The sequence below is a fragment of the Anomaloglossus baeobatrachus genome, chromosome 1, assembly GCF_048569485.1.
Source record: "Anomaloglossus baeobatrachus isolate aAnoBae1 chromosome 1, aAnoBae1.hap1, whole genome shotgun sequence".
Taxonomy (NCBI): Eukaryota; Metazoa; Chordata; class Amphibia; order Anura; family Aromobatidae; genus Anomaloglossus; species Anomaloglossus baeobatrachus.
In genome coordinates, this window is record NC_134353.1 from 870732509 (window position 1) to 870760205 (window position 27697).

Below are 27697 nucleotides of genomic sequence, written 5' to 3' on the forward strand. Positions count from 1 at the left end.
AATTAGCATTGAGAATCTTCTTACTGTTACACTAAGGTCAAGGGTCAGCGAGCTTCAAAGAGTTCTATATATTTTACATTCTATGTCAAAGTGGTTTAGTTTTACAAGTCTCCACTGCGCAAGACACTTATTCTGCAAAATATGAATCACGTGATATGACATAAGCTATATCTAAAAATGATAGTTAATTCTTGTAAGACCATGTAAAGAGATGAGGGGGGTGGGGTTTGAATTATAAAAGCAGACCACACTTCAAAGAACAGGCACTCAGAAGACGGACTCACTCAGAGGTAGAATGGGAGCATTCAACCAGACAATCCAGAGAGGGACGGCTTATCATAACATCACAGCTATGTAAGATAAATGAACTCTTTTTCTCTATTTATCTATTTCTTTTCATTAACTCAAGCCAAGACAGTAACTTTTCTGTAATGACTTCAACTTTTATTTGAATAAATCCATATATGTTTTTGCACCTATTTTGCTCCAATCATTAATATACTGGCTTAGCATATGTCACGTCAACCGTATTTTTTAACATATTTGGCGAGCATCAGCCTGAATGATTGAGAGACACAGCTGTTTTCTGTGCGGGGTGATTTTTTTTTTCACACTGCCTTTTGCTGCGGGAACTTTTTTTCTTACGTCATTCCCTGCCTTTTGTCAGAGAAGGGGGGTCAGTGGAGTAACATCTCTGTCCAAAGACTGCAGGCAAAGACGATACACTGTGTCTACATCACGGAACCTTGGAGAGGTTTAACGTGACAAGCTGCACGGAGGTCGTATGTGTCAATCCTTCTAGGACACAGAGGACCATCGACCCATAGACGATTGGAGCCATTCCAGGACGATCGACCCATAGACGATTGGAGCCATTCCAGGACGATCGACCCATAGACGATTGGAGCCATTCCAGGACAAGCATCACATATTGGTGAGATATGGATTTCATTCATGATTATTCTAGAAACAGTAATGTAGAGTATACATTTGACCATACGCACACTGACGCACAGTTATGGTCAAATCTGTACCGGCAATGTGAACTTGAGAATACTAAGTTAGATAAGTTTTTTACTGTGAAACGGTTACAGAAAAAGATACAGAATGTATTGGGTATGGTATACACTTACAAGTCCATGGTGGGTGGGGCACAGCAATCAGCACACACCATCTGCATGGTGACAGATACACCCAATACAACAGATACACCCAATACAACAGATACACACATCACAGATGCAGAAACAACAGATTGTCCAAATTGTTCGATATTAGCAGAACATATCGAACATTCTGAAGATCAGTTGGAAACAAGAGCAGATTTAATATCAAAATTACAGAATGATATTAAATATGTATCTGTTATTACAAGACAGAACAAGACAGATGCTTCCGCAGCACGTGCCTCAGGTTCCGACATCCCGGACCGGCTTGATACAGCTGAGGACGAGAGTCTAAATGAGGAGGAACTGCGGAAAAAGAAGTTACACGACAAGGCAGCCCGTCTTAACATTAAAATCCATGACCAATTAATGAAAATCATTAAAGACATACCCAAATATGATGATAAAATGGACGCCTTTCATAATGCGGACATTTTTGAGTCACATTCGGATAAATATAATCTGACGAATGATCAGAGAAATAAAATATTCAGGGTATGGCTTCCCTCCCACATGGCAAAAAGGTTACAAGCAACACCTAGGCCAAAAGAACATGATGACCTGATCCATGACACAAAGGAAGATAGGCTGAGACAGTTAATTCTTTTTACCACAGGAGAGTCTACCCCAACAGTCGAATTGTTAGAAAACCTCAAGACACACATACAGGAGGATCCATACATATTCTTAGTGAAATTTGAACAAGGGTATAGATTGATAATGGAAATCGGACCTGATCAAGAACCGACTTCCATGGTCAAGGCCTTTGTTAAAAAGTTTAAATATTTGGACCCTGCTTCATTCGAAATTGCTTCTAGGATGGAAAATCTACAAGAGGCCACGTCATTTATTGATAGAATACGTAGACGAATGAAGCAAAATCAGGTAAAGTCAAAAATAGCCATGATAGAGGGGACCACTGACACATTAGTATCCCAGGAAAAACAAAGCAAAAACAAAAGACCGGTGTTGAATTCTAAAAACAAGAATTCAGGGGGGGTAACAGAAAGAGCAATATACACTGCTTTTTCTGCGGCCTATCCGGACATCTGAAGTGGGAATGCAAGAAATTCCTAAGGGCGGGAGCTGAGGAAAGGCTGGGTAAAGAAAATGGACTGATGCCAAACACATCCAGTGCACCTCCCCCATCTTCAGCACCTCCACCTTCATACACGCCCACTCATACTGACAACAGAAATAACCAATCACCATATGCACCTCTGACCAGACAAATAAGGGAAATGACCATACAGGGATTGGATGGAAGGAGCAAGACACCTGCTGCTCTTCTCCCTTCTCCATCATCCTGACTAGCAAAGCCACTGGAATTTGTCACTCGAGTTTCAATGGATGGCTGTGGTCGACCATTTTTAAAGGTAAATCTTGAGGGTCAGGAAGAAACATTTCTCCTTGATACAGGTGCACAATTGAGTGTCACAAATGTTGATTTACATTTAAAGCCAGATTCCCCTGTATGTACAATTGTTGGTTTCAGTGGTAAAAATGGAACAAAGGTGACATTAGCGCAGGATGTTTGTTTGGAAATACCTGGTTTTTTGAAAACAAAAATGGATATTTGGTGTTGTCAGGATACTGAGAATTAGTGATGAGCGAGTACTAAAATGCTCGGGTGCTCGAGGCTCGGGCCGAGCATCCCAAAATACTCGTGTACTCGGCCCGAGCACCGAGCCCAATGTTATCCTATGGGAGACCCGAGTATTTTTCTGAAATGACCCCCGACAGCATGTAGAAACCATAAAACTGTAAATTATAAAAAAAAAAACGTGCGTGTGTGTGTAAGCGTGCATATATATATACACGCAGAGTGGAGTGCGGGAGGGGCCGTAGCCGAGCGGGGAAGTGTCGGGCTAAAGGCACGGTCATGCTGTGCGGGCCGGCCAATCACTGCAATTCCACAAGTAACAGGGCTGTGGCATTGCAGTGGTCTGCCAGCCAATCCCTGCATGAGGGCTGGCTCTAAAAAGAGCGCCAACATGAAGTCCACGAGTACAGCAAGAGTATCGCGAAATTACTCGGTCCCCGCCGAGTAGCCCGAGTACAGTGATACTCGTGCGAGTACCGAGTAGTGACAAGCATGCTCGCTCAACACTACTGAGAATATAATTGGCACTGATTTTATGGAAAAGCATGACTTGATTATTGATTTGGGTAACAAAACAGTTTGGAAAGACTCTAACGGTTGTAAGGCGGTAGTTATTGATCCAAATGAATATAGTCATGTCGGGACCATTTGTTTGACCGATGTAGTGTCAGCAGATCATTTGTGGCCTGAAACTGGTGGTGATGAAGTATTGACTGAGATAGTACAGCGGTTTCCTTCTTTATGGGCTCAGTACAGGAATGAGGTTGGAACGATGAAGGATGTTGTTGTTAAAATTGAAGGCCGAGACCCGCCTCCACAGCGTCAGTATAAGTTGCCTCCAGAGTCAGTTGCTCCGATGTCTAAGATTATTCAGGAATTGTTGGCTCAAGGTGTGATACGTAAGGCAAATTCTGTTTGTAACAATCCATTGTGGTGTGTTCTGAAAAGCGATGGTAGCTATCGGATGTTATTGGACTTGAGAATGTTCAATAAGTTTACTCCCAATGTTGCACCGATTGTAGCTGATACACATGACATGATGTCGAGATTGGATGCAAAGGCAAAGTATTTCTCAGTATTGGATATCAGTAATGGTTTTTTCAGTATACCGATTGAGAAAAGTTGTCAATATAGGCTTGCATTCAACCACCTGGATCAACAATTTGTATGTTGTAGGCTTCCTCAAGGCGCTAGTATGTCGCCAAGCATTTTTCATCAGGCGCTAGCGAACGTTTTGTCGAAATTTTCTCGTCCAGAATGTTTATTGCAATATGTGGACGATATCTTGTTGAGTACAGAGGATGAGGAGTTGCACGTGACTCTACTTGCAGAATTGTTTGAGCTGCTGCATGATACAGGTTTAAAACTGAATACCAAAAAGGTCAAGCTGATGCAGACTGAGGTCAGGTTTTTAGGAGTTCTGCTAAGTCCAGGTACACGGCGACCCTTACAGGACAGAATAGAGGCAATTGCATCCCTTCCAATTCCAACATCACACAAGGCACTAAGACATTTTTTAGGACTTGTAAATTACTCAAGGGATTTCATTGAAAATTTTGCTGACAAAGCCAGACCTTTGTATGATCTTTTAAAAGGTGATAATGATGATTATTTTGGTCCCTGGGGTGTCGAACAGGAAAAAGCCTTCACACAATTGAAACATGATCTACAACACGCACCTGCGTTAAGTATGGTGGAAAAGAACGCACCTTTTGCGCTTCAAGCACACACTTCAGAGACAAGTATCTCTGTGGTTTTGCTGCAGCTGCAAGGGGGGGAATGGAGAATCTTGGGTTACTTCTCTAAGCTTCTCTCACCTGTTGAGAGGGGGTTTGAGGTGTGCGCAAGACACCTGGTGGGAGTGTATTTTGCGATAAAAATCACTCAACACATCATCGGGTTCCAAAAGGTTATTCTCCAAACGCCACATTCCACACTGAAACTTCTCTTTGAGAAAAACATCCCAGGTGTGTCACATCAGAGATTTGCCCATTGGTTGCTCTCATTGTCTCCAAATCAAATTGAGGTAGATTATAAGGCCAAATATGTTCTTCCTCAATTGATGCAGTATGAAGGACACACCCATGATTGCCTACAAACGTTCCATGAACCAAGTCCATCTCTCTTCAGACGACAGTCGGAAGACGCAGATGAACCTGTGTTTGTAGACGGTTCTAGATTTTTTCTGGAAGGACACTATTACACAGGATATGGAATTTTCTATTCCAAGAGAGGACAAGTGGTAAAACACAAGTTACCGAGTCATTTCTCAGCTCAAAGGGCAGAGATAGAAGCGGTAAGAATAGTCCTACAGCTGAATGAAGCTGATGATCAAACTCCAATGGTAATCTACAGTGATAGCTCCTATGTTGTCAGATCCCTAACCGATTATCTGCCTGTTTGGGAGAGGAGAGGCTATGTAGATTCCTCCAACAAAGCCTTGGTGCACCGCGATACTCTAAAATCAATTTTTGAGATGGCATCTAGGGCCCCAAATAGATTTGCTATAGTGAAAGTCGCTGCACATAAAAGATCTGATGATGAGTTATCTGTAGGTAATGCAACCGCAGATGCTCTAGCCAAAGAAGCTGCCCTGACAGGAGAGGAAGTGTTTGACTCTGAACCTTCTGAGATTTCAGCGGTTCAAAGAACAGATACATATATACCTTCATTTGCAGAAGAACAGAGAAAAGATCCTTCTCTTGTTACTTCTCAGGATGATCCAAAGCCTCCTTTTATCTGTGAAAATGGGGTTTTGTGTCACAATTCAAATGGAGAATTGCGTCCCGTTGTACCAAAACATCTACAGGTAGAATTCACTCGATACAACCATGAGAGTTTAGGTCACTTGGGTCAACAGAAATTGTTAGTCATTCTCAAGGAGAAATTTTATTGGGAAAAAATGGACGAAACAGTTCAAAGTGTTGAACTATCATGTCTCATTTGTGCCCAAATAAATCCAAGACCTAAAGGACAGAAGCCACCGCTTCTACGAATCGCACCTGCAGATGGTCCATGGTCTACACTGCAAATAGACTATATTGGTCCTTTACCCTCAGGTAAACATGGTCTCAGGTATGCATTGATTGTGGTAGATGTGTTCTCAAAATGGGTAGAAATATTACCTGTTAGGAAAGATGATGCTTTGTCCACAGCAAGGGAATTGGTACAACATGTTTTTTGCACTTGGGGGATCCCAAGGATGATTACCTCCGATCGAAGAAGCCATTTCACAGGTAAAATCATGCAAACTGCTTGTGCTATTCTAGGGGCACGACAGCAATTTCATGTCCCCTATCATCCACAATCTGCGGGAATTGTGGAAAGAATGAATAGAACTATCAAATCCAGAATTGCAAAGATGCTTTTGGACAAAGGTAACACTTGGGTTGACAAGGTACCTTTCATACTCATGAGTATAAGAGGTTCAATCTCTTCTACAACTCAATTTACTCCGTTTGAGTTGATGACGGGAAGAAACATGCCATTGTGGTTTCCACATGAGCCATTTTTATCCACTCCACAAAAAGATGCTATCTCAAGGTCCCAATGGTTGAGATCGCTACAGGAGAACCTGAAAGCGATTCTGCCATATGCGGCATCGAGAATGCAGAAAATGGAGCCACCCTATGAGTCCAAATTCAAGAAAGGTGCTCTAGTGATGATCAAAACCTTTCGCAAAAGTGGTCCATGGGAGTGTAATTGGGAAGGTCCATTTGAAGTCCTTGAGACTATGGGACAAGTCATGATTCTTGTGCACCGAGTGTCAAATGTGGTAAAAAAGACCCGGAAAACACAAAAAGTGTGGGTTCACGTTGACCAGTGCAAAATATTTGTGACAAAATAATGATACTGCATTTCTTTCCAGGAAGAAATGGATTCCTTTAAGAACTGGAATAAGGAATAGTGATGAGCGAGTACTAAAATGCTCGGGTGCTCGAGGCTCGGGCCGAGCATCCCAAAATACTCGTGTACTCGGCCCGAGCACCGAGCCCAATGTTATCCTATGGGAGACCCGAGTATTTTTCTGAAATGACCCCCGACAGCATGTAGAAACCATAAAACTGTAAATTATAAAAAAAAAACGTGCGTGTGTGTGTAAGCGTGCATATATATATACACGCGGAGTGGAGTGCGGGAGGGGCCGTAGCCGAGCAGGGAAGTGTCGGGCTAAAGGCACGGTCATGCTGTGCGGGCCGGCCAATCACTGCAATTCCACAAGTAACAGGGCTGTGGCATTGCAGTGGTCTGCCAGCCAATCCCTGCATGAGGGCTGGCTCTAAAAAGAGCGCCAACATGAAGTCCACGAGTACAGCAAGAGTATCGCGAAATTACTCGGTCCCCGCCGAGTAGCCCGAGTACAGTGATACTCGTGCGAGTACCGAGTAGTGACAAGCATGCTCGCTCAACACTAATAAGGAACCTAAAGACTGTGAAGGAAAGATGACATCAAGCCTTCTGGAAAAAGAACAATTTCCCAAGCTCAAGACAAGCGTCCATGTGATGGGATCTACTTTCCTGCTGCTTTGCTTTATTTCCGTCATTGTTTACAAGTTACATCAAGGAACAATCACCAATGATGTGAATGAGCGGACTAGAGAGATTCAACATTCACGAAGACCGAGAGGATCAGAGACACTGAACTTATTGACAGAGAACATCACGGATGATTCTGTTGAGATAACAGGAAATATCTGCATGGGATATGGAACAAAATGTTGCATTGAATTACATTTCGTACACGACACAAACATAATATTACATGCTATTGCAGGACCTAAAACTAGATTCACACAATTACAAGGAGAATATGTACACAATAATAAAACGGGTACATGGGAATGTTCTCCTACAGATGTACTATACTGGAACATAGAGATCAGAGGTGATGAACCTGCTGTATGGTCCGGTGATATTACAAATGACATGATTGCTAGGGGAAAGTTTGGAAGATCCAAAACAGAAATTTTGTTAAAAACTCAGATTTTTGGGAAAATTCTGGATCCTTCTTTACTCTCCATTACAGAAGGAGATAAAGATTGGGTCAAAACATGGAATTTCCAGATAACACGGGAACCTGTACAAGTTCAGGTATCTGTAGTGTTTACTGTTACTAACACTATAGTTCCGGAAATAAGGGTTTCACCACAGACAGTACATAATAAAGAAAATACATTTCCTATAATGTTAAAATGTAACACAAGATTGAAATTGCCTTCTGAGTCTCTGATGACATGGACCAAAAATTCATCATTTTTGGGAAGTTTTTTAAACAGTCCAACTAATGTCATTCACAGAGGTCAGATTGGTAATATCAGATGGATGGATGATAATTTCATTTTTTCCATAGAAAATCCATCTTCCAGGGACTCTGGAATTTATCAGTGTTGCGTTGAAACAAAGACACATTACAGACATTGTAAAGACGTTAGTGTGAATATTTGGTCAGCAGCAGATAACGCATGCACAAACACAAGATTCATGCCATCTACTCCTTTCCAAATTAATCAATTTCAGTCTAAGTCCTTATTAAGGGATGGAGAATTTATGACAATGGTATGGACTTTCAATATGTCTCATTGGAAGATCTCTACCAGGTTTCCTCAGTGTCAATCACATCTCATAAACATGGAGATGGGGATAGAACAATGGTTTGGGAGAAGAACAACTCAGACTAGGAGTAAGAGAGGAGTGTTAGAAGGAATTCTGGGAGGAGTTGGGACAGTGGGAAGTCTGACTAATGCCATGAATATACAGACACTTAAGTCAGATTTGGATAATATTGGTTTTATTGGAGGAAAAGGTGTAAAGATTCAGAAGAGTTTGAATCAACTTCTTGAAAAGATGGTAATGAATACAGCTGCTGTACTAGGGTCTTCCGTGTCACATCTACAGGATGCTACATTAGCTCTTGTGGAAAGCACACACGAAACACAAGTAGCTAAAGCGTGCCTGGAGATACAGGTAGAGTATTCCTCTAATCTGAAGTTGATTGCACAAGCTTTACAGAGTGGAATTACTCCACTGGGAATACTGCGAAATTTACCTGTAGAGTACGATTTTGCATTGAATCATACGGATTTGTGGGTAAATAAGTGGTTAGGATGTGAACGAAACATTTGTGTTGGCACATCGCTAATCCCAGTGATCGGAAGAGAGGGAACTATTGTTCCTGTTACAGTTTTGGGTATACCTGTGAGTAACACACAAGTGTTTTATCAACTTAAGTACACAGATTTTGCATTTGATGGAGTGAACACTGAACAATTAGACATTTCTTCATGTTTACATTTTGTTTCTAAGGTGATGTGTCTACCTGGACAGGATAAGGTGATTTATCATTCATGTTTTCATAATCATTCTTCTTGTCATGCGAGAATAGAGACTGCACAGACACTACATGATCTGGTGACTCCAGTAAGTCCAAATAAGATTTGTGTTCAGGTCATGTCTGAGACAGAGATGGTTTCTGCTTTCTATTCTACTTGTGTGCATAAGGAAAACCTACCCATGGGTTTGTATTGTATAGAAGGAAATGTGAGATCTCTTTCAAAGAAGGAAGGAAGTTTTAATATCACTTCTATAGGAAAGAGAAACCTAACGGCATTTCCCATACAATTCAATTTATCCCACATAAATGATTTTCCTTGGGATATGTGGACAAGTGAAATAAAGAAAGATAAGGGTTTGTTAGATTTATTAACGAAACAGTTAAAGGAAGCAGAAATTATATTCAGGCATGAACAAGGTGAATTAAATGATATTGAACACGAATGGAATGGAATGTCAGGTAGAACTTGGTGGAAAAGTTTTGGGAAATCGGTACATTCCTGGTCTCAGTCATCTTTTCAGTCAGCGGTTAGAAATGTTTTATTTAATCCCATCATAATCATATTTTTCTTAGTTTTGATGTGCATTATTTATCAAGTTTTTGTGATGTGTAGAATTCAGAAGATATATAAGAATATAAAAATAGAAATGAAAAAGGAAGATAACATTCTTAGAGGAATGTTAAATCGCAAGATGACTTTTTGACAGAAAGTTTCAGATTGGTTTATCAAGTCAAATATTGGTCTAGAATTTTCAACAAGAATGTATGTGATACGAATGATGATGAATGAGTTAGGGTTTCCCGGGGATTCATCAAATCTTCAAAAAAGGGGGGACTGTAAAATAGTGAGTTTATGGAGATTTGATTCATAAACTTGAATACATACATTCATATAATGTGTGTATTTTGCCCATGCCTTTAAGAGAGCCTGTGAGTTGAAATCTCTAACCAAAGTCTTTGACATGGTAGAACCAAGCCATCTGCCATTGTTCATCAAGTTAGCTGACAACGGAGTGCTATATTCTAACTGGAATTTGTGCAAAGATCTGAAATTAGCATTGAGAATCTTCTTACTGTTACACTAAGGTCAAGGGTCAGCGAGCTTCAAAGAGTTCTATATATTTTACATTCTATGTCAAAGTGGTTTAGTTTTACAAGTCTCCACTGCGCAAGACACTTATTCTGCAAAATATGAATCACGTGATATGACATAAGCTATATCTAAAAATGATAGTTAGTTCTTGTAAGACCATGTAAAGAGATGAGGAGAATCAGGGGGTGGGGTTTGAATTATAAAAGCAGACCACACTTCAAAGAACAGGCACTCAGAAGACGGACTCACTCAGAGGTAGAATGGGAGCATTCAACCAGACAATCCAGAGAGGGACGGTGTTACGAACCGGCGCCGCCATAGCCGCAAGCAGCCTGCTGCGGTTCCTGTTGCGCCCAGGCGCCGGCTGCCGTTCTTGGCCGTGCCTCGGGTGGTCCAGTTGGCTGTTCCTTCCACCACGTCTAAGTGTGGAGAGGCGGCTAGTGCGCATGCGTGCGCCAATTTACCCCAGCCAGAGTTTAAGCCCGGTGTTTTGCCTAGTGAGCATGCTCAGCCTGTTTGTGTTATGTCTGAGACTAAGTCCTCAGTTCAGGCTACTGAGCATGCTCAAACTGATAGTCTGCTTTCTAAGCCTGTGGCTCAGGCTACTGAGCATGCTCAGGCACTTAGTGCATCAGAGGCTAGGTCCGGTAAGGACCTCACTGAGCATGTCCGTGAGGTGGCAGGTCCTGATAGGGCAGAGGGTGTCAGGTGTCCTGATGACGTGGCAACTCCGGACTGGCTCACAGAGGCCCGCCCCTATGATCTGGCACCTCAGTATTGGTCGTCAGACGATGACTGGTGAAGTGTTTGGGGCGTGGCTGCCATGAGGTCATCAATGACGTGGCGGTTCCAGATAGGTCGCATGTGACGTCAGTGATGACATGGCACTCTGCTATTGGACCTTGGTGGTTCCACCCTGGGTTTGGGGCGGACCCAGGTTATAAAAGGGGCTGGAGACAACATGGAGGTGCGCAGTCTTCACATTTGCTCAGTCAGAGCACACCTCCATGTTAGAGCCTCATTGCGGCATAAGCCTATGTTGGGAAGCGGTAGGTAGGGTTAGGCGAACGGTGCCTGTCACGCCAAGATTCGTGGCTCGGCACATCAGGGTCAGGCGCCGTGCTTCTCTCCTGCCGTTCCAGTCTTGCTATAGCAGCCCAGTGGCGTTAACTGGGCTGCGGCTGCTGTGCTTCCTGTCCGATTGTGCCCCCTACGCACACGGACAACGCACCTGCTGCGCCACCTGTCTGATTGTGCCCCCTACGCACACGGACAACGCACCTGCTGCGCCACCTGTCCGATTGTGCCCCCTACGCACACGGACAACGCACCTGCTGCGCCACCTGTCCGGTTGTGCCCCCTACGCGCACGGACAGCGTACTCCAGGACCCCTGTGGAGTTAACAGGGTGTTCCTTATTTCCCTCGGCTTCCCGGTCAACGCTACTGGTGTACCCATCTGGCCTGACGTGTCCTACACACACGTGGCCAGTCGAGAGGTGGCCAGAAACGCTAATCGGAGGACCGCTCGGCCTGACGTGTCCTACACACGAGGCCGACAGGGCGCTTTCGTGGCGGTCTTCCGGTCAACGCTACCTGGTTACCACCCAGCCTGACGTGTTTCCTGCACACGTGGTTGGTGTAGCGCTAGGTGCACCAAAACGCTAATCGGGTTGTCGTCCGGTCTGACGTGTCCCAACACACGTGACCGGTTCCCAGAGTTCCTGGGTTATCTCAGAGCCATCCAGCTCTATAGTCTCCGCCTAACCCTCAGGTGCCAGCAGCTCCTTTGTCATCTGGAGCACGGTGGGCCCCGACTGGCGATTAGGATATATACCCCCTGGTCCTAATCTGCCGGTCCCCCCGTAACAGTAAGACTGCGCCAGGGTCTGGCTGGCATGGCGGAGATAGAGCAACTACGTCAGTTCATACTGCAGCTTGATGCCAGAGTGAGGGCTCTGGAGAAGTCTGCTCTTGCTGCTGATATGGATGATGTGGTGGCTCAAGCGGCTGCAATGGTGTCAGTCACCAAGCCTACTCCAACCCTCCCTCACCTCTCGCTGCCCAACAAGTTTACGGGGAACAGCAAGGCATGTAGGGGATTCGTGAACCAGTGCTCAGTCCATCTAGAGCTGTTGGCTGCACGGTTTCCTACAGAGAGGGCGAAGGTGGGGTTTATCATCTCCTTGCTCTCTGATAGAGCACTGGAGTGGGCTACACCTTTGTGGGAGAGGAATGACCCCGTAGTACAGGACTCTAAGGAGTTTTTGGAGTCCTTGCGACAAGTGTTCCTGGGGCCTCAGGTCACTCACGACTCGGCCCTACAGCTACTGACTTTGGAGCAGGGGCGTACCTCCTCAAGTCAATATGCTGTGAGTTTCTGGACACTTGCTGCAGAACTGGGGTGGTCAGAGAGGACTCTCATTCCACTGTTCTGGAGGGGATTAGCCTCGCACGTGAAGGACGCATTAGCGTCGCGTGAGGTACCAACTACCCTTGAGGGCCTCATGACTCTGGCTACCCGCATTGACCTGCGGACCTCCGAACGTCAGCTGGAGTGCAGGTCAGAGGGTCGTTCAGCCACTGTAGTGGTCTCTCCTACTGCACCTCCCTTAGAGGACATCTTTGTCCCTATGGACATCTCTAGGGTTGGTGTTGCTAGGTCTTCGAGTTGCAAGGGCATTTCCTGTTTCGCTTGTGGGCAGTATGGTCATTATGCCAACCGTTGCCCAAAGCGTCAGGGTAAGAGACCGCGATTGGTGACCATAGCTAAAGGTAGACTGGACTCTGTGTCATCCATTAGGGTGACGTTTCCCGCGTCAATTTCCTTTAAGGGGTCAACATGGTCCACAAGGGCAAGTGTGGACACAGGTGCTGGGGATAGTTTCATCTCCTCCTCTTTTGCCCGGCGGCATGCCATCCCACTGGTGCAAATGCCAAGGCCAGTGAGAGTCCGTGTATTGGATGGGTCCTTGTTGCCCAAGGTAATTCACCAGCGGACAGTGCCCATTACCCTTGCCATGTCATCTGGGCATAGAGAGACCATTTCATTTCTGGTTCTCCCTAAGGGTGCAGATGATATTCTGCTGGGTATTCCTTGGTTGAAGCAACATTCCCCACATATTGACTGGTCGTCTGGGGTGATTACGCGGTGGAGCGAGTCTTGTAGCTCCCACTGCATGTCTCCATCTTCCGCCCGTCGCTCAGTGGTATCTGTGGCGACTATAGACCATTCGAGTGGGAGGGCCGCTAGAGGGGGGGGTACTGTTACGAACCGGCGCCGCCATAGCCGCAAGCAGCCTGCTGCAGTTCCTGTTGCGCCCAGGCGCCGGCTGCCGTTCTTGGCCGTGCCTCGGGTGGTCCAGTTGGCTGTTCCTTCCACCACGTCTAAGTGTGGAGAGGCGGCTAGTGCGCATGCATGCGCCAATTTACCCCAGCCAGAGTTTAAGCCCGGTGTTTTGCCTAGTGAGCATGCTCAGCCTGTTTGTGTTATGTCTGAGACTAAGTCCTCAGTTCAGGCTACTGAGCATGCTCAAACTGATAGTCTGCTTTCTAAGCCTGTGGCTCAGGCTACTGAGCATGCTCAGGCACTTAGTGCATCAGAGGCTAGGTCCGGTAAGGACCTCACTGAGCATGTCCGTGAGGTGGCAGGTCCTGATAGGGCAGAGGGTGTCAGGTGTCCTGATGACGTGGCAACTCCGGACTGGCTCACAGAGGCCCGCCCCTATGATCTGGCATCTCAGTATTGGTCGTCAGACGATGACTGGTGAAGTGTTTGGGGCGTGGCTGCCATGAGGTCATCAATGACGTGGCGGTTCCAGATAGGTCGCATGTGACGTCAGTGATGACATGGCACTCTGCTATTGGACCTTGGTGGTTCCACCCTGGGTTTGGGGCGGACCCAGGTTATAAAAGGGGCTGGAGACAACATGGAGGTGCACAGTCTTCACATTTGCTCAGTCAGAGCACACCTCCATGTTAGAGCCTCATTGCGGCATAAGCCTATGTTGGGAAGCGGTAGGTAGGGTTAGGCGAACGGTGCCTGTCACGCCAAGATTCGTGGCTCGGCACATCAGGGTCAGGCGCCGTGCTTCTCTCCTGCCGTTCCAGTTTTGCTATAGCAGCCCAGTGGCGTTAACTGGGCTGCGGCTGCTGTGCTTCCTGTCCGATTGTGCCCCCTACGCACACGGACAACGCACCTGCTGCGCCACCTGTCTGATTGTGCCCCCTACGCACACGGACAACGCACCTGCTGCGCCACCTGTCCGATTGTGCCCCCTACGCACACGGACAACGCACCTGCTGCGCCACCTGTCCGGTTGTGCCCCCTACGCGCACGGACAGCGTACTCCAGGACCCCTGTGGAGTTAACAGGGTGTTCCTTATTTCCCTCGGCTTCCCGGTCAACGCTACTGGTGTACCCATCTGGCCTGACGTGTCCTACACACACGTGGCCAGTCGAGAGGTGGCCAGAAACGCTAATCGGAGGACCGCTCGGCCTGACGTGTCCTACACACGAGCCCGACAGGGCGCTTTCGTGGCGGTCTTCCGGTCAACGCTACCTGGTTACCACCCGGCCTGACGTGTTTCCTGCACACGTGGTTGGTGTAGCGCTAGGTGCACCAAAACGCTAATCGGGTTGTCGTCCGGTCTGACGTGTCCCAACACACGTGACCGGTTCCCAGAGTTCCTGGGTTATCTCAGAGCCATCCAGCTCTATAGTCTCCGCCTAACCCTCAGGTGCCAGCAGCTCCTTTGTCATCTGGAGCACGGTGGGCCCCGACTGGCGATTAGGATATATACCCCCTGGTCCTAATCTGCCGGTCCCCCCGTAACAGACGGCTTATCATAACATCACAGCTATGTAAGATAAATGAACTCTTTTTCTCTACTTATCTATTTCTTTTCATTAACTCAAGCCAAGACAGTAACTTTTCTGCAATGACTTCAACTTTTATTTGAATAAATCCATATATGTTTTTGCACCTATTTTGCTCCAATCATTAATATACTGGCTTAGCATATGTCACGTCAACTGTATTTTTTAACACCTCTCAACTCACTCTACTCACTGCCCACTGACAACTCCACTTGAACTTCCTGTGTCTGCTCTTTCTTGCTGTTGGCTCCTCCCACTTTCCCAGTTGCTAGACCCCACCCTATGGGAGAAGAGATGGGTCTTACGGCCCCCCCAGCAGGCAGCATGGAGGTAGCTGCCACTATCCCCGGTCCCAAAATACGCCTAACAATGGGTGTAGTGTAAATTTGCCTGTAAACCAGTGTTTACTCCTTTGCTTACCCATGATGGGACATCACACCTGTGGCTGAGGTGCAATGTCTCTGTGGCGACGGAAGCCTCTGGGGCGCCACACATCACCACTGGTGACGCTGCATTGAATAACAAGTTAGCATGCCCCTGTGGGTGTTCTAACATGCTAAGAGGGTGAAATGAGCGCAGAAACTAATGCCCTTGTGACTAGTCCTTGCACTCATTAGCATATGATAAAAGATCTTTAGAAATACTTTTTCTAAAGATCTCTTTATCTATGTGTGATGCCCTGGACCCCAGGGGTCACAGAATAACATCACATACACACACACACCCTCCCCTGGTCAGGAACACCCGTCAAACAAAACCCTTGTTGCCCCCTCCAGGGTCTGATGTCCACACCAGGTGGGGCGGAGCCAGGCGGTTGGCCCCTCCCACTGAGGAGTTCACAGGCCTGGAGGTGGGAAAAGTAGTCAGTTAAGTTCAGGAGGTGAAGTGGAGAGGAGGTAGAGAGAGAGAAAGAGAGACTGTGTATGTCTGGGTCGGAGCCCAGGCACCATCAGCAAGGTCGGCAGATGGTGGTGGCCGTCTGCAGGAGTAGGTGGAGGTCTGTGGAACCGTAGAACCGGGGTCGGGTGTTGGCCCACCGGTACCGAAACTGGGAGCGGATTGAAGCCAAGCACCAAGGCAGGGTACTCAGACCCCGACTAGGCTCGGAAGCCGCCGGAACGGTCAAATTCTCTGATTGCGGTCTGGACCTCAGGGGTTCATTCCCAACCAAGTCCCATCAGAAGGCAACAGCCCAACCCATCCGGATAAGAGCCACCGCCAATGGCCAGAGATCCAAGGGCCAAAGCCTGGGTGCAAAACGGGCTCTCCTGACACGTACAAGCCGGGGAGCAGACCACCCGTGGGAATCCATACGGGTCAAACACTTACACATAGGTGCAGGGAACGACAGCCACCATCAACCTGTACAGGGAGAGTGAAGATACCGCAGCCGACTGCGGGCCCCGTCCATCCAGCCGTTTGGTTTACCAGAGACTCTGTTATTGACTACCTGAGTGAGTAGACCAGTGCCATCTGGCACAGCGCTGCACCGTAACGCTGCCCTGCATCCACGCTGCCTCCCCACATCGGCACCTGCACCTATCCCCTCCTCCCTACTCCCCAACCGGGTCCCGGGACCAACAGCCCATACCCACGGAGGGGTCAACACCTTAAGCTACTCTCCACCATCGCTCCCGGGATCCCCCGTCACCAGCAGCCGTGGTGCCCACCATCACCACAACCCATGGGTGGCGTCACAACCGACATCCCACCACCAAACCTCCCCTTTTTTACTCATGGGCGAGGAGGCGTTGCTCGAGCCCCCGGGTCCGGCCCCGTGCTCGAGACACCGAGGAGCAGAAGCACCGGACCCGAGCGCAAGCGATTACCCAAGGCGAGCGGCGTTCCCGACCCCTCCGCCCGCGACAACTTGGCGTCACGAACAGGATCCTACCCATCTACTTACCAGGGACAAAAAGAAAGATTGGTATCCGCTTACCTGTAGCCAAAGGAGGGGTCACCATATCCAGGACTCGTGCAAGGGAAAGGGTATACTGGCAATCCAGATTGTAGACAGAGGGTAATCCAGCAACAAAGTCCGAGGGATATTAAAATCCAAAAATTTTATGAAATCAAATTAAAATCCATATATATAAAAAAAAAGGTCCAAACAGGGTATAACCAACTGTCAGAGAGGATGCATTTCGAACCCAATGGCTCTTAGTCAGTCTCTACTGAATAAATGGAAATGGACTAATTAAAATAAGCTGTGAACCCAGTGAGGACAGAAGTTTTTTTATATGGATTTTAATTTCATTTAATAACATTTTTGGATTTTAATATCCCTCGGACTTTGTTGCTGGATTACCCTCTGTCTACCATCTACTTACCAGTAGAAGTGCGCCTTGCAGTCCCCACCGGCGGTGTCCGGCCGAAAATTTTGAAATTCCGCCATCTTGGGCGCGAAAAGTTCCCGCTCGAGCCGTCTTCCCCGAGCAGGGAAGGTGCGAAAAGTGAAGCCCGCCCCCAGGAGAAGGAGGTGCCGGAGAGAACCAAGGGGGGCGAGAAAAAGATGTCTGCGCCTGATGGGGCTGTCGGAGGGGTGCCGGTCGTGGTCGCGGCGGCGCCCAGAGATGGTAATATGGCAGCCCTCGCTCCCATCGCAGCGGGTCCAGCGGTCACCCAGGTAATGCCGATCTCCCTGCCCTATGTGCCCGGTGCTACCTGGCTGACGCAATATGATGGGAAGCCTGATGCTTTGCAGGCCTTCCGGAAAAAGATTAGTCCGGTTCTTGACCTGTATGCCATGACCGGCAGGCAGCGGGCGGCGGTAGTGCTAGGGCAGCTAACCGGCGCGGATGAGCAGGAGACGGAGACCTGGACTGACATGGACCGGGCCTCAGTGACTACCATTTTTGAGAAACTCCAAACCGCTTTCGAGACCCGCACAGAAGCTGAATTGCGGATGCAGTTCTATCAATGCCGAAAGCGACCTGCAGATAACATAAGAGACTATGCCTTGCGCCTGCAGACTGCCCTCCGTACACTGAAACGAGTGGACACCATTAACGATGTGGACAGCAATAAGATGCTAGTGGAACAATTCCTGCAGGAGCTGGGGTCCACGGAGGACCGCAAGCAGCTGTGGCTGTGGGCCCTGGAACACCCCGATCTGGACTTTACCGTATTGAAAGATCGGGCTATCAAGGCCCTGCAAGCCCCAAACCCTGGCGCCCCTGATGTAGCCCCATAGCCGGCTGAAACTGCTCCTGCCTCGGTAGCACCTCCCCTCCTGGCTCTACCCGCCCCTGCAGCACCCGGTGGACTGATGGAGGAGCTGGCCGCACAAGTCCGCTGCATGGATGGAGACCTCGCCCGGATCCTCTCCGCACTCCAGCTCCCGACGAGAGTCAAGCCCCCGGAGAAAATCCAGCTCGCCGACAGCCCGGAGGACGTCCCCTGGATGCAGCGGAAAAAGATCAATAACCAGCGGTATGGACCCCCTACCTGTTACAGGTTCGGCAAACCTGGTCACTACTCTCGGCGATGCCCGTTAAACGAGCAACCCCTGGGGCCAAGGGCCAATCCTCAGGAGTAGACCCTAACGGCCCTACCGATTGGCGAGACCGGTACGTGGGAGGCCGCCCCATCATCCCCCTGGCGGTGGACGGCATCTCGACTATTGGACACAGGATCACATTGTAATCCCTATTGGACACAGGATCACAGGTAACCACTATGCCATATACGTTGTACCAGCGGTATTGGGATGATAGTGAACTTGCCCCTCCTGATGACCGTCTGACCATTATTGCGGCCAATGGGCTCCCTATGACACAGGTGGGCTTTAAAGAAGTGACCCTGACTGTGGGACGTACAGAGTTAAAACATCAAGGTATGATTGTGGTGCTGAATGAATCCAGTGACCGTAACCCAAAAGTAATTCTAGGGACTAATGTAATTGAGCATTGTATGGGGGAAGTGCTGAGTCTGTTGCAGCAGTTGTCGGCCACTGCGGGAGGATGCCAACAGAGGGCGGTACAGCATGAGATTCGGGCCCTCCTGCATCGGCAGCAAGTGAATTTGATGGGTGGAGAGATTAGTGGAGTGCGGGTGATGGACGTGGCCCCTTTGGTGGTGCCACCAAGGAGCGAGATGATGATTTGGTGTAGGTCAGCAGTGGGCCCCCAAGGGCGCGATTACCCGTCGATGGTGTAACCTACGCCTTTAGAACACTGGCCCACAGTGATGGTGGCCAGAGGGGTGATTGACGTCAGAAAGGGGAGACTGCCTGTGAGAGTGCTGAATTGTGGGGAGGAAGAAGTTAGGCTTCCCCGTTACGCTACCATTGCCAAGCTGCTTACCATAGATCCCCACGCCATTCATGAAGCCACCCCTCCTACCTCTGTACCCCCCACCAATAGCGGCACACCCCCCGAACAACTAGAGGAGTGGTGTCAGGAATTACATGTAGGCACTGAAGCTACACCCACGCATCACAAGGAGGGGGTATACAGGGTAGTACAGGAGTAGGAGCAGGTTTTCAGCAAACACCCGCTAGACTTCGGGAGGATTAGAGGGGTGCAACATCATATCCTCACGGGCATACATCCACCCATCAAGGAAAGGTATAGGCCAATCCCACCAGCACACTATCAATGCGCTAAGGACATGTTGAGGAACATGAAGGAGGCAGGGGTCATCAGGGATAGTTGTAGTCCCTGGGCAGCTCCACTGGTACTGGTGAAAAAGAAGGATGGCACCATGAGAATGTGTGTGGATTACCGGAAGATCAATCAAATAACTCATAAAGATGCCTATCATCTCCCCCGTATTGAAGAGTCGCTGGCTGCGCTGAAAACTGCTAAATATTTCTCGACCTTCGACCTGACCAGCGGATATTGGCAGGTGGCGGTTGCACCAGAAGATCGTGAGAAGACTGCATTTGCCACCCCTATGGGACTCTGCGAGTTCAACAGCATGACGCTTGGGCTGTGCAATGCCCCTGGGACCTTCCAACGGCTTATGGAGTGCTGCCTGGGACATCTTAATTTCGAAACTGTCTTACTGTATCTGGATGATGTGATTGTGTATTCCCAGACTTAGGAGGCTCACTTGGAGCACCTGGCAGAAGTGTTTGTGTCCTTGCTAAGTATGGGATGAAGCTGAAACCCTCCAAGTGCCATCTGCTGATGCCTAAGGTGCAGTACCTCGGACACGTGGTGAGTGCAGAAGGTGTCGCCCCCGATCCTGAGAAGATTACTGCTATCCAGGACTGGCCACGGCCGACCACAGTGAGGGAGGTGAGGCAGTTCCTGGGCCTGGTAGGCTATTACCGCCGCTTCATCAAGGGGTACACAAAGATGGCTGCCCCAATGCAAGACCTCCTCGTGGGACAGACCAAGGGTGGTAGGGCCCCTGGACCCCCATTTATGTGGGAAGAGAAGCATGAGGAGTCCTTTCGCCAGCTGAAGTCAGCCTTGACAAGGGAAGAAATCCTGGCATATCCCGACTACAGCCTCCCAATCATCCTTTACACCGATGCCAGCAATGTGGGCCTGGGGGCAGTCTTGTCCCAGGTCCAGAACGGGAAGGAGAAAGTGATCGCCTACGCCAGCAGAAAACTCCGGCCCACGGAAAGAAACCCTGAGAATTACAGCTCCTTCAAGCTTGAATTCCTAGCCCTGGTGTGGGCAATCACCGAAAGGTTTCGGCATTACCTCGCGGCAGCAAAATTCACTGCCTATACGGACAATAATCCGTTGACCCATCTGGACATGGCCAAGCTAGGAGCACTGGAACAGCGGTGGGTGGCTCGGCTGTCCAACTATGACTTCACTATCAAATACAGAGCCGGCCGCAAGAACACCAACGCGGACGCGTTATCCCAAATGCCCCACCTGCCTGACGGTAGGTTGGAAGACGACGAGCCCAAGGAAATTGAGTTGCCCGCGTTCCACCGGCCACCGGCCGAAAAACTTTGTGTCAATCAGCAACAGGTGAACCTGGACCCGTTACCCAGCCAGGGGTGGCAAGAAGCCCAGGACCAGGCGCCTGCCGTCCTGTTGGTCAAGACCATGATTGCACAGGGCTCCTCCAAAATGGATCCCTCAGCTCCCTCTGAAGCCCAGCGGCTGTGGGAAGAAAGAGCCTGGCTATACCTGCATCAAGGGAAGCTGTATCGGGAGCTGATCAACCCAAAAACTCATGAGATGGTTCGCCAGCTGGTGGTTCCTCAGGCCAGCGTGCCCAAAGTCCTGCAGGCGTACCATGATGGCGCTGGACACTTCGGTTGGAAGAAACTGGAAATGTTGCTGAGAGAGTGGTTCTATTGGAGTGGGATGCGGGAGTCTGTGGAGGCCTGGTGTCAAGAATGTGGTCCCTGTGCACTGAGAAGAAGGGATGAAGCCAGCCAGAAGGCTCCCCTACAGCCGATCGTCACCCATCAACCGCTGTAATTGGTCGCCTTAGACCACGTCAAGCTCACACCCAGCGGAAACGGGTATACCTATGCCCTGACCATCGTGGACCACTACTCGTGGTTCATGGTGGTTGTACCAGTTAAAGATCTGACAGGCCATACCGCAGCTAGAGCATTCCAGGCCTACTTCTGTCGACCGCATGGGTACCCGGAGAGGGTGCTCACGGATCGGGGTCCGGCCTTTGAAGCAGAAGTGTTCCAGGAGTTTTGCCAGATGTATGGGTGCAAGAAAATCAGGACCACGCCATACCATGCCCAAACCAATGGGATGTGTGAAAAGATGAATCACCTGGTCCTGGGTCTCCTCAAGACACTACCGTTAGAAGAATGGAACCTGTGGCCGGAGAAGCTGCCTGACCTGGTAGACATGTACAACAACATGGTGGTTCTACCAAGTGTACACCCGCGTATCAGATGAGAGCCAGACCAGGACAGTTGCCTGTAGACCTGGAAATGGGCCTGGATGCTCCGGAGGCTCTTCCCTCCACTACAAACTGGGATACCAAGCGGCAGGCGCAGTACCGACGGATCCAGGAATATGTGGAAAAGAATCTGCATCAGAGCTGAGAAAAACAAGAGCAGCGTTTAAACAGACGGGCCCCAGCTGTTCCCTTTGAGCCTGGAGATGTAGTGCTGAAACGGAAGAGGAGAACCCAGAAGCTTGATGATCAGTGGGAAAGAACCCCGTATGTTATACAGCCCACTGGATGGGAGAACGAGAAGACTTATCTGATTAGTCGCAACCAGGGGAGAACCACGGCTACAGTTTTCAGGGACCACCTGAAGAGATGCCCACACCCCTTACGATTGGCAGAGGAAGTCCCAGTCCCCATACCGAACGGGGAAAAGAAAGAGGTGATCCACACAGTGATGGGCGACTTCCCCGTAGACTGGCCTATGCAGAACGGTGCGGTGATTATTCCGGTGATAATGTTCCCACAACCCATGGAAGAAATGGAAATGGAAATAACCGCCAGTGAACCGCTTGAACCAGTGCCCAGGGATGCACCTATACCAAGCCCCCGTAGGTCTCCACCTGCCATACCCGACAGACGGGAAGAGAAACCAGTTGTCTCCTTTGTCCCAGTGCCCCCCAATGACGTCATTGGGCCCAGAAGGTCCACACACCCCAACCTAGGTACGCCCCCGCTTAGGTATAGGGAAACTGCCATCTAGGGGTGCCGTATGTTGATTGTGTAAATATCTGAATGAATGAGCACTAATTATCCGAGACTGTCACCTGATTGAGAAGAAGAGTTTGGCCCCCGTTGGGACCTTAAGTTACATGCTTGCCTTAAAAGCCCATACCCACATGAGAAACTACTCATGAACACGGCCGAGAACTAGCAGGCCACCCACAAACTTGTGGGCTTGTAAATAATTGTGAGCTGGAGTCCCGTTGACCACCTCCGGAGAGGCAGGTTGGAGGAGGGACCCGCAGCAGAGCAGGCTGGGGTCCGGTCACCACCAGGACCGGGGACCAACCTCCGGGGTCAGGGGTCCCCCTGGACGTGGGGCCCCCTGAATGACAGTCGGGTGCAAGATACCGTACCCGTACCCGCTTGGGCAACCTGAACCAGGTTCTTTTTTCCGGACTGGGAAAAAGGGGTGCTGCCCACTTCTTAGGGGCAGCATCAAGGTTTAGTTTGTTTGGGTGGGGAAGCGGAATAAATGGGACCCATCCGTATTATTAAAAGTGTTTTTGTTAATGTTTGCAACGTTTAAATGACATGCCTCCCGTAAGTGAAGATTTGAAAATGCATACTGTTCTTTAAAATAACATAGAAGGAAAAGTGCATAGCACTGCTTACCCTTTCAAGAGGTAGTGAGATGATCCCGTTTCACCACTAAGCAGTGTGGTTGTTGCTTTGTGACATCGGGCACAATCCTGAAAAAATTCCTGGTATGATGGAAGCTGCTGTCTCAACCGCGGTGCTATTGCCCAGACAAAGCCATCAATTCATAGAAAATAAAAGAGCGGGCAGCACTCTGCAGGTAGCTTCAGACAGCTTTATTTTTCGATGCTGACAGGTGTAACAGACATGAGGGAGTGGAGGGAGGGGAGCACGAGAACGACGGTACCGTTTCGCACCTCTAGGGGCGCTTTCACGGGTCCATCCATGGTATGGCGTGGACCCGTGAAAGCGCCCCTAGAGGTGCGAAACGGTACCGTCGTCCTCGTGCTCCCCTCCCTCCACTCCCTCATGTCTGTTACACCTGTCAGCATCGAAAAATAAAGCTGTCTGAAGCTACCTGCAGAGTGCTGCCCACTCTTTTATTTTCTATGCATACTGTTCTTTGTTATTTATCTTTTTCAGAAAAAAAATAAAACCGGTGGTGGACGGGCAGCCCGCGGATGGTCTACATTTTACCAAGGGGGAGTGTGACGCCCTGGACCCCAGGGGTCACAGAATAACATAACATACACACACACCCCCTCCCCTGGTCAGAAACACCCGTCAAACAAAACCCTTGTTGCCCCCTCCAGAGTCTGATGTCCACACCAGGTGGGGCGGAGCCAGGTGGTTGGCCCCACCCACTGAGGAGTTCACAGGCCTGGAGGCGGGAAAAGTAGTCAGTTAAGTTCAGGAGGTGAAGTGGAGAGGAGGTATAGAGAGAGAAGGAGAGACTGTATGTGTCTGGGTTGGAGCCCAGGCACCATCAGCAAGGTCGGCAGACGGTGGTGGCCGTCTGCAGGAGTAGGTGGAGGTCTGCGGAACCGTAGGACCGGGGTCGGGCGTTGGCCTGCCGGTACCGAACCGGGGAGCGGATTGAAGCCAAGCACCAAGGCAGGGTACTCAGACCCCGACTAGGCTCGGAAGCCGCCATAACGGTCAAATTCTCTTATTGCAGTCTGGACCTCAGGGGTTCATTCCCAACCAAGTTCTGTCAGAAGGCAACAGCCCAACCCATCCGGATAAGAGCCACCGCCAACGGCCAGAGATCCAAGGGCCAGCGCCTGTGGTCAAAACGGGCTCTCCCAACACGTACAAGCCGGGGAGCGGACCACCCGTGGGAATCCATAGGGGTCAAACACTTACACATAGGTGCAGGGAACAACAGCCACCATCAACCCGTCCAGGGAGATTGAAGATACTGCAGCCGACTGCGGGGCCCATCCATCCAGCCGTTTGGTTTACCAGAGAATCTGTTATTGACTACCTGAGTGAGTACACCAGTGCCATCCGGCACAGCGCTGCACCGTAACGCTGCCCTGCATCCACACTGCCTCCCCGCATCGGCACCTGCACCTATCACCTCCTACCTACACCCCAACCGGGACCCCGGGACCAACAGCCCCTAACCACGGAGGGATCAACACCTTAAGCTGCTCTCCACCATCGCTCCCGGGATCCCCCGTCACCAGCAGCGGTGGTGCCCACCATCACCACAACCCGTGGGTGGCGTCACAACCGACATCCCACCACCAAACCTCCCCTTTTTTACTCGTGGGCGAGGAGGCGCTGCTCGAGCCCCCGGGTCCGGCCCCATGCTCGAGCCACCGAGGAGCAGGAGCACCGGACCCGAGCGCCAGTGATTCCCCAAGGCGAGCGGCGTTCCCGACCCCTCCGCCCGCGACATATGCTACTAGATGCAGGAACGTTTAGGCAGGGAGTAGCATCATACACTCAGAATTGCTCGTGGTTCTGGGTGCATATTGTACCTGACAGGTTCACTTTAACTCCATTCTTGACCAGGCACATTTTTTTTTCTTTCATGGAATTTAATGGGCTGTAAATTTTATTCTTATTTGGATATTTAAGTTGGTTTTGTGTCTATTTTGTGATACATGGGGCATCATTTTTATGTCACTGTCATATGCTCTTTTTTTTTTTGCTGGTGTTGTGTAATATGGAAAATATGGTAAATAAGTGATAGTGTTTTTTTATTTTTTTATGACACTGCAGAACCATTAAAATGCATTTAAAAATGTGCTCCCATCATGTAATATATATATATGTGTCACGAACAGCCGGGGAAGTCCCTCAGAAATCCGCAGCTGTTCACTGATTTGTTACACACGACTACTCTCTAGCGCCCCCCTTGTCTGCAGGCCACTTTTGGTACTGCAGGACAATGCATAAGATGAGGCTGCTGAGCTGATAATGCCAAATATTGGAGGTCTCACAGCAAGGGTAAATGTATATCTCTGATTCCTGCTAATGGAATATTTATATACCTCGGTACCCTTAATGATAGCACTCCAATAATTCTATGCAATAACAATTACGCTGCCACCACCCAGACTTTCTACAGGTAGCTGGGAACCCGTTTCAGATAGCATAAGGCCCTTCGGGGTTTTGGATTCGTATATAAAGCATAAGGAAAGAAACTCTTAAATTTTTATATATTTAATCCGAAAATAGGCAGTGTTTAAAGAATATACAAGAAGTTACAAAAGGGAACAATACACATTACGGCATAACAGTTACATTAAAATAAAAGGTATAAAAGTGAAACTTACTAAGCTTCTGCCATAGAAGTGACGTCTGCTTATGGAGGGAGGGAGCTCCAAGAGATGTTAGAATCGGCCAGCATCACCCTTCATGATGCCCTCCTCGTGCTGACTGCCCCAAAAGACAGGAACTGTCTCTTATGCTCTTGCTAGCCCCCCTTGCCTGTGACATCATTTTACAGTCACTTGTGGGCTGGGCTTGAGATGGTCACAAAGTTCCATAATTCTAGGGTTTTTCATATCTTTGCTCCTGGGTCACACAGGTGAAAGATATTAGCGTCATATTTAATATCTCGATTTTACAGTTACATTGATACCAAACACAACGCCTCTAGCACAATTTTACTGGCCAATACTAATTTGTCGTGATTCCGTCGATCTCCTCGTCAGGTGAGACGGTGCGCTGGGTTCCGCACGACGCAGGGATTCTGGCAATGTGTTTTTCATCTTTCTAGCATTAAAGTCGCACTTCAAAACCTGCTTTGGGAGTTTTCCCGCCAATATTACAAAGAATTGTCTTTCTCTGCAGCTTTTGGCTTTTCTTCTACCATCACCCAAAGTCATAAATACCTTAAGCTTCCAGGCCAATCAGATAATCGCCATGACGACCTGTGGCTGGTGAAGAAGAGGGGGAGGAAGTCCCTTCAACAGCTCTACATGACACCTCCCCCTTTTTGAGGTAGCATGGGAGATTGATTTGCCAATCGTCTCCTAAGCCTACCTCGCTGGCATCCCCCTGCCGGGACAGCCCATCAGCGTTGCCATGCTCAACACCCTTCCTGTGTTGAATGGTAAAGTCATACTGCTGTAGTGCCAAGCTCCACCGCAGTAGCTTACCATTGTCGCCGGCCACCCGATGTAGCCAGCTGAGAGGGTTGTGGTCTGTCACTATGGTGAAGTTGCGTCCATATAGGTAGGGCTGCAGTTTCCGCAGGGCCCACACTATAGAGAGGCACTCCTTCTCCACAGTGGCGTAGGCCACTTCCCGGGATAAGAGCTTGCGGCTGAGAAACATCACCGGATGCTCTTCTCCCTTCCCATTTACCTGGCTGAGTACTGCACCAAGGCCAAACGCACTGGCATCTGTCTGAACTATGAACCGTCGGGTGAAGTCCGGAGCTTGTAGGATTGGGGAACTGGCGAGGGCAGCTTTTAGTGCCCTGAAGGACCGTTCACAGTCATCTGTCCAGGTGACTACTTGCGGTAGCTTCTTTTTGGTGAGGTCCGTCAACGGCTTAGCAAGAGCACTATAGTTAGGAACGAACTTCCTATAGTACCCTGCCGTACCCAAGAAGGACATCACCTGCTTCTTTGACTTGGGGGTAGGCCAGGAGGTGATGGCATCAACCTTCCCTGGCTCTGGTTTCAGGGTCCCGCCACCCACTCTGTGTCCAAGGTACTGTACCTCAGTCATGCCGATCTGACACTTCCCTGGCTTTATAGTCAGACCAGCGCTTTGGATCCGCCTGAGCACCTGTTCCAGGTGCCCCAGGTGTTCCTCCCAAGTGGGACTAAAGATGGCAATGTCATCCAGGTAAGCTACTGCAAACCCTCCTAGTCCCTCGAGCAGCTGGTCGACCAATCGCTGGAAAGTGGCAGGAGCATTTCTCATGCCAAAGGGCATGACAAGGGATTCATACAGCCCAAATGGGGTGATGAAGGCGGACCTTTCCTGTGCTTCCTTGGACATAGGAATCTGCCAGTACCCTCGACTCAGGTCCATGATGGTCAGGTACCGGGCCCCGGCTAA

The 27697-nt window shown here is 49.1% G+C and overlaps 1 long non-coding RNA gene across 1 annotated transcript in view; it reads left to right on the forward strand.

The window, feature by feature from the left end:
• The first annotated feature begins 658 nt into the window (after positions 1–658).
• LOC142301537 (uncharacterized) overlaps positions 659–27697 on the forward strand; it is a 47638-nt gene continuing 20599 nt past the window's right edge. The window contains exon 1 of the long non-coding RNA XR_012752822.1: positions 659–934. This is a non-coding gene — a long non-coding RNA (uncharacterized LOC142301537). The remainder of the gene's footprint in view (positions 935–27697) is intronic.